Source organism: Phyllobates terribilis, unplaced genomic scaffold, assembly GCF_046119375.1.
Source record: "Phyllobates terribilis strain yellow unplaced genomic scaffold, ASM4611937v1 Scaffold_7__3_contigs__length_470593459, whole genome shotgun sequence".
Taxonomy (NCBI): Eukaryota; Metazoa; Chordata; class Amphibia; order Anura; family Dendrobatidae; genus Phyllobates; species Phyllobates terribilis.
Genome location: NW_027362767.1, coordinates 251965311 through 251981643, shown reverse-complemented (window position 1 = coordinate 251981643; position 16333 = coordinate 251965311).

Here is a 16333-nt window from a genome sequence, read left to right as displayed (position 1 = left end):
GAGATGGATGAATGACAGATGTGATTGATGAGTGACAGATGAGATGGATGAGTCACAGGTGAGATGGATGAGTGACAGATGCGATGGATGAGTGACAGATGTGATGGATGAGTGACAGATGTGATGGATGAGTGACAGATGCGATGGATGAGTGACAGCTGCTATGAATGAGTGACAGATGAGATGGATGAATGACAGATGTGATGAATGAGTGATAGATGTGATGAATGAGTGACAGATGCGATGGTTGAGTGACAGATGTGATGAATGAGTGATAGATGTGATGAATGAGTGACAGATTCGATGGATGAGTGACAGCAGTGATGGATGAGTGGCAGCTGTGATGGTTGAGTGGCAGCTGTGATGGATGAGTGACAGATGCGATGGATGAGTGACAGATGAGATGGATGAGTGTCAGATGCGATGGATGAGTGACAGATGTGATGGATGAGTGACAGATGCGATGGATGCGTAACAGCTAAGATGGATGATTGACAGATGCAATGAATGAGTGACAGATGCAATGGATAAGTGACAAATGCAATGAATGAGTGACAGATGAGATGGATGAGTGCCAGATCAGATGGATGAGTGCCAGATGCGATGGATGAGTGACAGCTGCTTTGAATGAGTGACAGATGTGATGAATGAGTGACAGATACAATGGATGAGTGACAGATGCAATGGATGAGTGACAGATGCGATGGGTGAGTGACAGATGTGATGGGTGAGTGACAGATGAGATGGATGAGTGACATGCGATGGATGAGTGACAGATGCGATGGATGAGTGACAGATGCGATGGATGAGTGACAGATGCGATGGATAAGATGGATGAGTGACAGATGAGATGGATGAGTGACAGCTGCTATGAATGAGTGACAGATGCGATGGATGAGTGCCAGATCAGATGGATGAGTGTCAGATGCGATGGATGAGTGACAGCTGCTTTGAATGAGTGACAGATGTGATGAATGTTATGAATGAGTGACAGATGCGATGGATGAGTGACAGATGCTATGGATGAGTGACAGATGCTATGGATGAGTGACAGCTGTGATGGATAAGTGACAGATGTGATGAATGTTATGAATGAGTGACAGATGCAATGGATGAGTGACAGATGAGATGGATGAATGACAGATGTGATTGATGAGTGACAGATGAGATGGATGAGTCACAGGTGAGATGGATGAGTGACAGATGCGATGGATGAGTGACACATGCGATGGATGAGTGACATATGCGATGGATGAGTGACAGCTGCTATGAATGAGTGACAGGTGTGATGGATGAGTGACAGATGCGATGGATGAGTGACAGATGCAATGGATGAGTGACAGATGAGATGGATGAGTGACAGCTGTGCTGGTTGACTGACAGCTGCGATGGATGAGTGACAGCTGTTATGAATGAGTGACAGATGCAATGGATGAGTGCCAGATCAGATGGATGAGTGTCAGATGCGATGGATGAGTGACAGCTGTGACGGATGAGTGACAGATGTGATGAATGTTATGAATGACAGATGCGATGGATGAGTGACAGATGAGATGGATGAGTGACAGCTGTGCTGGTTGACTGACAGCTGCGATGGATGAGTGACAGCTGCTATGAATGAGTAACAGATGCGATGGATGAGTGCCAGATCAGATTCAGCTGCTTTGAAAGAGTGACAGCTGTCATGGATCAGTGATAGATGTGATGAATGTTGTGAATGAGTGACAGATGCAATGGATGAGTGACAGATGAGATGGATGAATGACAGATGTGATTGATGAGTGACAGATGAGATGGATGAGTCACAGGTGAGATGGATGAGTGACAGATGCAATGGATGAGTGACAGATGCGATGGATGAGTGACAGATGTGATGGATCAGTGACAGATGCGATGGATGAGTGACAGCTGCTATGAATGATTGACAGGTGTAATGGATGAGTGACAGATGTGATGGATGAGTGATGTATGAGTGACAGCTGCTATGAATGAGTGACAGGTGTGATGGATGAGTGACAGCTGCGATGAATGAGTGACAGATGAGATGGATGAGTGACAGATGAGATGGATGAGTGACAGATGCGATGAATGAGTGACAGATGAGATGGATGAGTGACAGATGCGATGAATGAATGACAGATGCAATGGATGAGTGACAGATGTGATGGATGAGTGACAGATCAGATGGATGAGTGACAGATGCGATGAATGAGTGATAGATGCGATGAATGAGTGACAGCTGTGATTGATGAGTGACAGCTGCTATGAATGAGTGACAGGTGTGATGGATGAGTGACAGATGTGATGAATGAGTGATAGATGTGATGGATGAATGACAGATGTGATGAATGAGTGATAAATGCGATGGATGAGTGACAGATGCGATGGATGAGTGACAGCAGTGATGGATGAGTGGCAGCTGTGATGGATGAGTGACAGATGAGATGGATGAGTGACAGATGAGATGGATGAGTGACAGATGAGATGGATGAGTGGCAGATGCGATGGATGAGTGGCAGATGCGATGGATGAGTAACAGATGAAATGGATGAGTGACAGATAAGATGGATGAGTGGCAGCTGCTATGAATGAGTGACAGATGTGATGGATGAGTGCCAGATCAGATGGATGAGTGTCAGATGTGATGGATGAGTGACAGCTGTGATGGATGAGTGACAGATGTGATGAATGTTATGAATGAGTGACAGATGCTATGGATGAGTGACAGATGCTATGGATGAGTGACAGATGCTATGGATGAGTGACAGCTGTGATGGATAAGTGACAGATGTGATGAATGTTATGAATGAGTGACAGATGCAATGGATGAGTGACAGATGAGATGGATGAATGACAGATGTGATTGATGAGTGACAGATGAGATGGATGAGTCACAGGTGAGATGGATGAGTGACAGATGCGATGGATGAGTGACACATGCGATGGATGAGTGACATATGCGATGGATGAGTGACAGCTGCTATGAATGAGTGACAGGTGTGATGGATGAGTGACAGATGCGATGGATGAGTGACAGATGCAATGGATGAGTGACAGATGAGATGGATGAGTGACAGCTGTGCTGGTTGACTGACAGCTGCGATGGATGAGTGACAGCTGTTATGAATGAGTGACAGATGCAATGGATGAGTGCCAGATCAGATGGATGAGTGTCAGATGCGATGGATGAGTGACAGCTGTGACGGATGAGTGACAGATGTGATGAATGTTATGAATGACAGATGCGATGGATGAGTGACAGATGAGATGGATGAGTGACAGCTGTGCTGGTTGACTGACAGCTGCGATGGATGAGTGACAGCTGCTATGAATGAGTAACAGATGCGATGGATGAGTGCCAGATCAGATTCAGCTGCTTTGAAAGAGTGACAGCTGTCATGGATCAGTGATAGATGTGATGAATGTTGTGAATGAGTGACAGATGCAATGGATGAGTGACAGATGAGATGGATGAATGACAGATGTGATTGATGAGTGAAAGATGAGATGGATGAGTCACAGGTGAGATGGATGAGTGACAGATGCAATGGATGAGTGACAGATGCGATGGATGAGTGACAGATGCGATGGATGAGTGACAGCTGCTATGAATGATTGACAGGTGTAATGGATGAGTGACAGATGTGATGGATGAGTGATGGATGAGTGACAGCTGCTATGAATGAGTGACAGGTGTGATGGATGAGTGACAGCTGCGATGAATGAGTGACAGATGAGATGGATGAGTGACAGATGAGATGGATGAGTGACAGATGCGATGAATGAGTGACAGATGAGATGGATGAGTGACAGATGTGATGGATGAGTGACAGATCAGATGGATGAGTGACAGATGCGATGAATGAGTGATAGATGCGATGAATGAGTGACAGCTGTGATTGATGAGTGACAGCTGCTATGAATGAGTGACAGGTGTGATGGATGAGTGACAGATGTGATGAATGAGTGATAGATGTGATGGATGAATGACAGATGTGATGAATGAGTGATAAATGCGATGGATGAGTGACAGATGCGATGGATGAGTGACAGCAGTGATGGATGAGTGGCAGCTGTGATGGATGAGTGACAGATGAGATGGATGAGTGACAGATGAGATGGATGAGTGACAGATAAGATGGATGAGTGGCAGATGCGATGGATGAGTGGCAGATGCGATGGATGAGTAACAGATGAAATGGATGAGTGACAGATAAGATGGATGAGTGGCAGCTGCTATGAATGAGTGACAGATGTGATGGATGAGTGCCAGATCAGATGGATGAGTGTCAGATGTGATGGATGAGTGACAGCTGTGATGGATGAGTGACAGATGTGATGAATGTTATGAATGAGTGACAGATGCAATGGATGAGTGGCAGATGCGATGGATGAGTAACAGATGAAATGGATGAGTGACAGATAAGATGGATGAGTGGCAGCTGCTATGAATGAGTGACAGATGTGATGGATGAGTGCCAGATCAGATGGATGAGTGTCAGATGTGATGGATGAGTGACAGTTGTGATGGATGAGTGACAGATGTGATGAATGTTATGAATGAGTGACAGATGCAATGGATGAGTGACAGATGCGATTGATGAGTGACAGCTGTGCTGGTTGACTGACAGCTGCGATGGATGAGTGACAGCTGCTATGAATGAGTGACAGATGCGATGGATGAGTAACAGATGAAATGGATGAGTGACAGATAAGATGGATGAGTGGCAGCTGCTATGAATGAGTGACAGATGCGATGGATGAGTGCCAGATCAGATGGATGAGTGTCAGATGTGATGGATGAGTGACAGCTGTGATGGATGAGTGACAGATGTGATGAATGTTATGAATGAGTGACAGATGCGATGGATGAGTGACAGATGCGATGGATGAGTGACAGCTGTGCTGGTTGACTGACAGCTGTGATGGATGAGTGACAGCTGCTATGAATGAGTGACAGATGCGATGGATGAGTGGCAGATAAGATGGATGAGTGACAGCTGCTTTGAATGAGTGACAGCTGTGATGGATGAGTGACAGATGTGATGAATGTTATGAATGAGTGACAGATGCAATAGATGAGTGACAGATGAGATGGATGAATGACAGATGTGATTAATGAGTGACAGATGAGATGGATGAGTCACAGGTGAGATGGATGAGTGACAGATGTGATGGATGAGTGACAGATGCGATGGATGAGTGACAGATGTGATGGATGAGTGACAGATGCGATGGATGAGTGACAGCTGCTATGAATGAGTGACGAGTGACAGCTGTGATGGATGAGTGACAGATGTGATGAATGTTATGAATGAGTGACAGATGCAATGGATGAGTGACATGTGAGATGGATGAATGACAGATGTGATTGATGAGTGACAGATGAGATGATGAGTCACAGATGAGATGGATGAGTGACAGATGCGATGGATGAGTGACAGAGGTGATGGATGAGTGACAGATGTGATGGATGAGTGACAGATGCGATGGATGAGTGACAGCTGCTATGAATGAGTGACAGGTGTGATGAATGAGTGACACATGAGATGGATGAGTGACAGATGCGATTAATGAGTGACAGATGAGATGGATGAATGACAGATGTGATGAATGAGTGATAGATGTGATGAATGAGTGACAGATGCGATGGATGAGTGATAGATGTGATGAATGAGTGATAGATGTGATGAATGAGTGACAGATGCGATGGATGAGTGACAGATGTGATGAATGAGTGATAGATGTGATGAATGAGTGATAGATGTGATGAATTAGTGACAGATGCGATGGATGAGTGACAGCAGTGATGGATGAGTGGCAGCTGTGATGGATGAGTGGCAGCTGTGATGGATGAGTGACAGATGCGATGGATGAGTGACAGATGAGATGGATGAGTGACAGATGCGATGGAGGAGTGACAGATGAGATGGATGAGTGACAGATGCGATGGATGAGTGACAGATGAGATGGATGAGTGACAGATGAGATGGATGAGTGACAGATGAGATGGATGAGTGACAGATGTGATGAATGAGTGATAGATGTGATGAATTAGTGACAGATGCGATGGATGAGTGACAGCAGTGATGGATGAGTGGCAGCTGTGATGGATGAGTGGCAGCTGTGATGGATGAGTGACAGATGCGATGGATGAGTGACAGATGAGATGGATGAGTGACAGATGCGATGGATGAGTGACAGATGAGATGGATGAGTGACAGATGCGATGGATGAGTGACAGATGTGATGCACGGTATAGTACAAACATTATACTGTGTGCGAATAATTAACAGGTGCTGTACATAATCTATAATGATTGACAGCTGATGACTGATATGATGATGATTGACAGCTCTAATATGTGATCTATAATGATTTACAAGAGGAAAGGGACATTATCAGACACCTGTAATGTGTACAATGATGTGATATAGAAATGACTGGCAGCTGTGATACATGATGCTAAAATGAGCCAGATGTAGTTATACCAAAAGGACAGAGAGATGCACGTGAGATAGAAATAACTGAAAGATGTGATGCAGGATGTAGGGATGATGGACAGATTATACACCCGATGTAAGGATTATGAACAGATTATAAACCTGATGTAAGGATGATGGACAGATTATAGACTTGATGTAAGGATGATGGACAGATTATAGACCTGATGTAAGGATGATGGACAGATTATACACATGATGTAAGGATGATGGACAGATTATACACATGATGTAAGGATGATGAACAGATTATACACTCAATGTAAGGATTATGGACAGATTATAGACTTGATGTAAGGATGATGGACAGATTATACATCTGATGTAAGGATGATGGACAGATTATACACCTGATGTAAGGATGATGGACAGATTATACACCTGATGTAAGGATGATGGCCAGATTATACACCTGATGTAAGGATGATGGACAGATTATAGACCTGATGTAAGGATGATGGACAGATTATACACCTGATGTAAGGATGATGGACAGATTATACACCTGATGTAAGGATGATTGCCAGATCATACACATGATGTAAGGATGATGGACAGATTATAGACCTGATGTAAGGATGATGGCCAGATTACACACATGATGTAAGGATGATGGACAGATTATACACCTGATGTAAGGATGATGGCCAGATCATACACATGATGTAAGGATGATGGACAGATCATACACCTGATGTAAGGATGATGGCCAGATCATGCACATGATGTAAGGATGATGGACAGATCATACACATGATGTAAGGATGATGGACAGATTATACACCTGATGTAAGGATGATGGACAGATTATACACCGGATGTAAGGATGATGGCCAGATTATACACATGATGTAAGGATGATGGCCAGATTATACACATGATGTAAGGATGATGGCCAGATTATACACATGATGTAAGGATGATGGCCAGATTATACACATGATGTAAGGATGATGGCCAGATTATACACATGATGTAAGGATGATGGCCAGATTATACACATGATGTAAGGATGATGGACAGATTATACACATGATGTAAGGATGATGGACAGATTATACACCTGATGTAAGGATGATGAACAGATTATACACATGATGTAAGGATGATGGCCAGATTATACACCGGATGTAAGGATGATGGACAGATTATACACCTGATGTAAGGATGATGGACAGATTATACACCTGATGTAAGGATGATGGACAGATTATACACCTGATGTAAGGATGATGGACAGATTATACACATGATGTAAGGATGATGGCCAGATTATACACCGGATGTAAGGATGATGGCCAGATTATACACCTGTTGTAAGGATGATGCACAGATTATACACATGATGTAAGGATGATGGCCAGATTATACACCGGATGTAAGGATGATGGGCAGATTATACACCTGATGTAAGGATGATGGACAGATTATACACATGATGTAAGGATGATGGCCAGATTATACACCGGATGTAAGGATGATGGGCAGATTATACACCTGATGTAAGGATGATGGACAGATTATACACATGATGTAAGGATGATGGACAGATTATACACCGGATGTAAGGATGATGGGCAGATTATACACCTGATGTAAGGATGATGCACAGATTATACACATGATGTAAGGATGATGGACAGATTATACACCGGATGTAAGGATGATGGGCAGATTATACACATGATGAAAGGATTGTAGGGCGGCAGTGTTCACACCGTGCAGTAACTGAGGCAGTGACCCAAACAAGTCCAACATAAAACAGCTTTTATTCAGCAACAAAAAGTCCTCCGGTTCGCAGCCGGGTTAACGTGAGTCCATAAACAACGGTTGCCGGGGACAACGGCCGTGCCAGGCTGCTCAGAGCCTGACAGGTGCAGAGCCTTCCCAGGCGGTGGTTCAGCCACACTCAATCCTGCTGAGCTTTCCTGCTATTCTCCTAGCAGGTTCCAACATAGAACACCACTAATCCCCAGTGCAGGGATCCTAAAAGACCTGTGGCAAGAGCCACTGGAAAACCCAGGTTTGAGGGAGGAGGCCGCCCAACTGCCTCCCGTGACCTTCTCCAAGAAATGAAGACCCTGCCGGGTCCCACTCAATCTGCCTTAGCCAGGTAGTCTGACCAGGTCACTGCTCACCTTCATTCCGCAGCTGTGTCTGTGGCTGCAATGCACTCCAATGGATTTAATAGGTCTCTGTACACATTCTGGGGGAGATATAACGTCCCTCGTACAGGATCCCGGTCACTGCCTCACAGGATGATGGACAGATTATACACCTGATGTAAGGATGATGGACAGATTATACACCTGATGTAAGGATGATGGACAGATTATACACCTGATGTAAGGATGATGGACAGATTATACACATGATGTAAGGATGATGGACAGATTATACACATGATGTAAGGATGATGGACAGATTATACACATGATGTAAGGATGATGGACAGATTATACACCTGATGTAAGGATGATGGACAGATTATACACCTGATGTAAGGATGATGGACAGATTATACACATGATGTAAGGATGATGGACAGATTATACACCTGATGTAAGGATGATGGACAGATTATACACCTGATGTAAGGATGATGGACAGATTATACACCTGATGTAAGGATGATGGACAGATTATACACCTGATGTAAGGATGATGGACAGACTATACACCTGATGTAAGGATGATGGACAGATTATACACCTGATGTAAGGATGATGGACAGATTATACACCTGATGTAAGGATGATGGACAGATTATACACATGATGTAAGGATGATGGACAGATTATACACCTGATGTAAGGATGATGGACAGATTATACACATGATGTAAGGATGATTGACAGATTATACACCTGATGTAAGGATGATGGACAGATTATACACCTGATGTAAGGATGATGGACAGATTATACACCTGATGTAAGGATGATGGACAGATTATACACCTGATGTAAGGATGATGGACAGATTATACACCTGATGTAAGGATGATGGACAGATTATACACCTGATGTAAGGATGATGGACAGATTATACACCTGATGTAAGGATGATGGACAGATTATACACATGATGTAAGGATGATTGACAGATTATACACCTGATGTAAGGATGATGGACAGATTATACACATGATGTAAGGATGATGGACAGATTATACACCTGATGTAAGGATGATGGACAGATTATACATCTGATGTAAGGATGATGGACAGATTATAGACCTGATGTAAGGATGATGGACAGATTATACATATAATGTAAGGATGATGGATGGTTTATACACCTGATGTAAGGATGATGGACAGATTATACACCTGATGTAAGGATGATGGACAGATTATATGTGGCGCCCCTGAGGGTTTGGTCGCCACAAGGGGGGATACTGCAGCCTGTCAGCAGGTGTAGTGTCTCCTCACCCAGGTAAGGAAGGTGCACTGGTCAGGACCCTGAATCTACATTCAACACTACACACTCCTGACCTATGGGAGGCAAGTATGCACCATAGTGCTGCCTCAGCAGGATCACGAGTAGGGGAACCAAAAGTTAGGGGAACCATGTAGTGGGTGAAGAGTAGAACACCGTTTTAGTTTACACACATAATTTGTTATATAATAGCCAGCCATCTTGAGCACAAGGTTCTTGGTTCTGTTCTTGGTTCTGTTCTTGGCTCTGTTCTTGATTCTCAGTTTTTTGATTGGGATCTTCACAGCAGGCAGCGGCCTTGTGTAGGAGCCTGCAGTGTGCTGAAGATGCACAGTCCTCGTGCCCTGACCTTGACACGAGGAGTGGGTATGAGTTAACAGTGTCTCTACCCCGGTCAAGTTCCCTTGCTTAAGATGGTCGGGAGCTATAGTGACAGCTCCACAAGCAAAAGGATCCCAGGGAGCACGGATGGAGCGGCGTACGCCACCTGTACTCTCCATTCTGGCCCCGCCAGAGGGACTCCTGCTGCAAGAGGGGTACCGGCCCCCGATATCTGACTTTGCCACTTCACGTCTCTGTCAGAGAAGCCCGGTAGGCTACAGTGGATCCCGTCGGGTGACGGGCGGAACGGAATTGCCGCCTTACCCTATATCTGTGCATAGTCCAGAGGGAGACCCAGCCTTTCCACGCACACGGACAGGAGAGGTTCAAAGGGGGCTGTTAGGAACACTCGGAGGGTCCTGATCGAAGTACCTGAATACCTTGGGTGCGCTGAGCCCTCATCCCTGGTGGCCGCAGTGATCCGTGAGGAGCAGGGAGAAGCCTTGCCGCTGCTTAAAAAGAACTGTGAGTAAAAGACCTGGAAGACTATCCCTACTGCCTCTGGTTCCTTCATTTCTGCACTGCACCACACAGTACCTGAGTGACCCAGGACTACTCTCCCCATCCTCCTGTCACATCTGCCCTGAGGCCCTGCTCCGCCTGTGGGGAGTTATAACATCGCCTGCTGCCGCTACATCCAGCCTCAGAGGACTGCTAGCAGCGCTGGTGATGCATCACCAGACACCACAGGTGGCGTAGTCGATAAATACCACTCAACCCTGAAAGCCCTTACATCCTTTTTAATGTGACAGCCCTGGGCACGGAACGGGTCCAGGCCACGGCTGCATCCCCTCAACATCTGACCCGGCTTCCCAGGGCAAGGCTGCGAGCGTCACATCACTGGCGTAGTCGGCAGGATTGCGTGCCCGCAGCAACGGAAGGAGATTGCCCATTGCTACCGGGTACTGCGCGCCTTTTTCCACAGACTGTCGTTTTTCACTTAAAATGGCGCCCGCCCAAGAAGAACGGACGCCATAATGTGCAGAAAGGACAGCGTCTTAGCACCTCCCATCGTGGGCCTGGCTCCCCAATGGCGCCAAAAGAGCAGACCGCCCCTTCCATTAGAGACTGTCCGCTGGGTAGTGTCCATCACCCCAGAGGGGACGTCCGAGGGAGTGCCTGTCGGCCTGCAGCCTTGGAGCCACCCCAAAAGGAGGAGGGGACAAAGAGGTGCAGCCATTACAGTCCCAGCTTTGCCACCATCGAGAGCAGCCATGGACACCGTTGCAGACAGAGCCAGTCTACTACACCCGGGAGTTCCCATAATCCCCAGCTCCGAACCGGGAAACCTGGCCCGGAGGTGCATGGAGGCGGCTGTGCGGCATCAGGAGGAGCCGCGGTGGAGGAGTGAGGCCCTAACCAGAGGAGCGACGACCCAGGAGGAAGAGGCCCTGGAGGGTGCCTGTGGTCCAGAGCCGGGTGAGTCAGAGATCCTCCTGGACCTGTGGTCCGAGTGTCAACTCCCAGGCGTGGAATCCTGGGAGGAAGCTTTCTCCGCAGAGCTCCAACCCGCCGCCATGCCTGGAGACCTCCGTGGTCTCTCACCTCCCGTTCCAGAGGAACCGGGATCTGCATGGGAATCCACGGGCCCCAACCCGAAATGGTCCGCGCACTCGGGCCTGCTGCAGCGCCCCCTAACGCCACTTTCGGCCCCCACGGTTACTTGCCCGGCGGCAGAAGAGTGGGCCTGGGACAACCAGGGGGGCAACCTAATGGGCTTCCCCCGGGAGACCCGAGCTAAAGCTCAGAGGAGGAGTGAATACTGCCTCCAACAAATTCTCCAGCTGGACTGGGAGCAGCGACAGAGGGAGGTGCGTTGCGAGCAGCTTCAAGTGCGGGCCAAAGCTGCTAAGTCCAAAGCCCCCCAGAGGGAGGCGTCCCACCCAAGCCCCCGTGAAGAAGGGCAGGTGGTCCACTTCCACCGTGAGGTGGGATGGGGCTTCATCAGGAGTCCCGGGCTGGAGCGGGACGTCTTCTTCAATTGTCGCGACGTCGAGCCCCAGCTCAAAAAGGGACACCCTGGCCGGAACCTCGCCCTGGGCGAAATGGTCACGTACACCCGCCACAATGGAGTCCGAGGCTGGTACGCCCTGGATATCCATAAAGTGTCCAGGAGCGATGCCCCCGCGCACCCACCTGTGGCGGGCCGGTCAGCCTCTGTCGGGAGGAATGAGCCCTTTCCCCAGCAGGAAAATATGGACTAAGCAGCCCCCGGCTGCTGTTAAAGTTTAAAAAGGTTGATTGTTTACTTTGTTTACTCCCTTTTCTAGAGACACTCGTCCCTGCGGACACTGGCAGGCGGTAGACTTTCCTTGTAAATAAGTTATGCATCTATTTAGGTGCTTCCTATTGGTTTTATGAAAAACCGTGCCTTATCTTCTACCTCAGACCTCAAAAGAAAAACTTGTCTGGAGTGGCTCACTTGGAGGTCCAGTGCAGGATCTTCATGCCCAGCAGCTACCCCAGGGCCTACGTCTACCTCACTTTAACCCGTCTGCCGTCATGCTGAATGTCCCTTGTCTCATATTTTATACTTCTATACTTTTGTACTTTTGCACTTTATATTTACAGTTAGTAACGTTTAAGAAAAAGTACCTCCCATAAAGGGAAGATGGTTATAATGTTATTACAAAAATGTTATAAAAAGTCTGTACCATGCTTTGCTCTCTTTGCAGCCCGCGGACGTGCTGTGTTTTACCAGGGGGGAATGTGGCACCCCTGAGGGTTCGGTCGCCACAAGGGGGGATACTGCAGCCTGTCAGCAGGTGTGGTTGTGACGCCTCATGCTCGAAAAAGCCCTTTAGTTTACCCTGGGTGATGGGGGACTCGGAATCGGGTCCTGTGATGGAGAGATGGGGTGCAGCCGTGGCCCGGACCCGACCCGTGCTCAGGGCCGTCACATTAAAAAGAGATGGTGTGGACTCATCCGGGTTGAGTGGCTGATTAACGACTACGCCACCTGTGGTGCCTGGTGAAGGGCCACCAGTACCGCTGCAGTCCGCTGAGGCATGGTGTTATGGCGGCCAAAGTTATTACTACTCCCCACAGGCGGAGCAAGGCCTCAGGGCAGAGGGACAGGATGGAAGGGGTAGTAGTAGAGGGAGACGGGCACCGCGTCGTGCGGTGTGGCGCAGAATAAACAGTCCGGAGGCCATAGGGGTGAACTTCCAAGGCTTTACTCACTTTAGAGATGGCAGAAGGAAGGCGACTCCCTGCTCCCCGCGGAGTCCTGCGGTCACCAGGGACGGGGGTCCGGCAACCTCCGAGTAAGTCCAGCGTTCAATCGGGACCCTACACCAGAGTGTTCCTGAACTACAGACCAAATCCTTTCCTGTCCGTGTGTGTGCGAATAGGCCGGGTCTCCCTCTGAGCTCCTCTCAGAACAAGGGCACGGGTGGCAGCTCCGCTCCATCCGATACCCGGTGGGATCCTCTGGGCCTACCGGGCTTTCCCGACCAGGACATGGAGTAGCAAGGTCGGGTGTCGGTACCCCTCTTGCAGCCGGAGTCCCTCTGAATATATCAGCATGACGAGGACAGGTGGCGTACACCGCTCCGTCTGCATCCTGCCTGGGATCCATTTGCTGTGGAGCCACACTCTTAAGCTCCGGGCCTTCTTGGTCCTGGTCCTTGGCCGGGTTGAGACATTCCTTGTCTACAACCTGCCTCTCGTCCCAAGGCCGGGGTACGAGGGCTGTGTCTCCGACCTCTGCAGGCCCACACAGGGTCCACTATCAGGGTGGGAGATCACGACCTAACAACAGTCAAAGACCGCTTGACAGACAAAAGACCTTGACCAAAGATGGCTTTTTATTAAATATGAAATTTAAAGTGTAACTAACTTGCAAGTCCTCCACCCTCACCCACTAACTGGTTCCCCTAACTCTTGGTTCCCCAGTCTCCCTGTAACCAGGGGAGCAGCACCTAGTGCATAATAGCTCCCTCTGGTGGAGAAATGTGGTGTTGGATGCAAAGGTTGGGTCATGACTATCACACTGTTCTTACCTCAGAGGAGGAACACTACACTCCACTAAAGAAGTGCAGCATCCCTGTGGCGGTCGAACCCTCAGGGGCGCCACATTCCCCCCTGGTAAAACACAGCACGTCCGCGGGCTGCAAAAGAAGTAACACCCAGGAAATTTTCTTTTTAATATCAACATGAACTATCTTCCCTTTATGGGAGGCACATCTTCTTAAACGTTGCATAACAGGTTATATATAAAAATTGCAAAAGTATAAAATTATAAAAGTGCTAGCATTTTTCCAGAGACATTATGGTGCAAACAGACGGGTTAAGGTGCAAAGACGCAGAGTCAGTTCAGAAGTGCGAGGGACCCGCCCTAAACCCTCAACGTAGGCCCTGGGGTGGCTGCAGGGCATGAAGATCCCGAGTTGGACCTCCCGGACAGCCACCCTGACTGGTTTTCATGAGGTAGAAAGTATCCGCGGTTTTTGTATAAAACCAATATGGAGCACCTAAAAAGATGCAAACTATATACAATAGAAAGAGTCTGTCTGCTGCCAGTCCGCAGGGACACATGTCTCTAGAAATCCAGGAATAGAAAATAAGCAAAAGTAGAAAAGTCAACACTCATAAAATTGGTAAACGAAAACTGCAACAGCCGGGGCTGCCTTAAACCTCGGGTTCCCTCCTGGGAAAAGGCTCGTTCCTCCCGACGGAGGCTGACCGGTCCCCTGAGGCTGAGCGTGGGGTGGCGTCGTTCCCGGACAGTTTGTGTACTTCCAGGGCGTACCACCCTCGCACCCCCTGGTGGCGAGAAAAGGTTACTGTATCGCCCGGGAAGAGGTTCCGACCAGGGTGTCCCTTCTGTAGACGCGGCTCGACATCCCGCCGGCTGACGAACACGTCGTCCTGGTACTGGGGACTGCGGATGAACCCCCACCCCGCCTCATGGTGGAAGCGGACGACTTGGCCTTCCACTCAGGGACTAGGACGGGTGGCCTCTTCCTGCCGAGCCCGGGATTTGGCAGCTTTGGGCCCGTACCTCGAGGCGCTAGCAGCGCTGCTCCCGTTGACGCTGCTCCCCAGCGAGCTGGAAAATCTGGTCGCTGCACCACTGGCTCCTCCTCCGCGCTTCAGCCCGGGTCTCCCGGGGGAAGCCCATCAGGTCGCCCCCCTGGTTTTCCCAGGCCCACTTCTCGGGCCAGGTTACTGCTGGTGCGGGTAGCGGGGCCGTGACAGGTTTCTGCGGGTCCTCTACAGGCGCGGACCAGTCCGGGTTAGAGCCAGTAGTCTCTTCCGCAGATTCAGGCACCTCCGATTCAGGGTTTGGGCGGCATCGCAGGTCCCCACCCATAGCTGCCGCTTGCAGCTCCGGAGCCAATGCTTGCTCCCAGGTGGCCGCGTGGGGAATTAAATACTCCGTCATGAGGTCCAGGATTGTCACGGTAGGCTCTGCAGCTGGGGCAGGGGTTGCGTACTCACCCGCCGCTAGGCCGCCCTCGACCTCGGTCACCGCGTCGCCTTGTCCTGGGACCTCAACTAATTGGCGGCGGTCCCGGATACGCAGCAGCATCTCCTCCCGCCACGCAGCCGTCGCCGCCTCCTGGGCCTCTCTCTGCCTTCTCAAGAGTCCCGAAGCTTCCTGCCGGAGAAATTCAAAGTCTCCCGATGTTAACACGCTGCCGGGTGAAGGGCCTGAACCGGGTTCAGTTGGTTCAGAAGGTTGCGCACCAGAAGCGTCCATGTCCACCTCTGTTGATTGCCAAACTCCAACTGCAATGGCCGCACCTTGTTACTTCTCTTCTTCCTCCTCTTTCGGGGCGGTTCCTGGGCGGAATGCTGACAGGCCCGCCTTCGTTCAGCCCATCCGGTTTGACAGGCATTACCCCGCGGACAGTCTCTGATGGAAGGGGCAGTCCACATTCTTGGCGCCAAGCGGGAGCCCAGCCCACGATGGGAGGCGTTCAAAGACAGTCTTTTCACAGCATTATGGCGCCTGTTCCTCTTGGGTGGGCGCCATTTTAAGTGTAAAACAACAGTTCAAG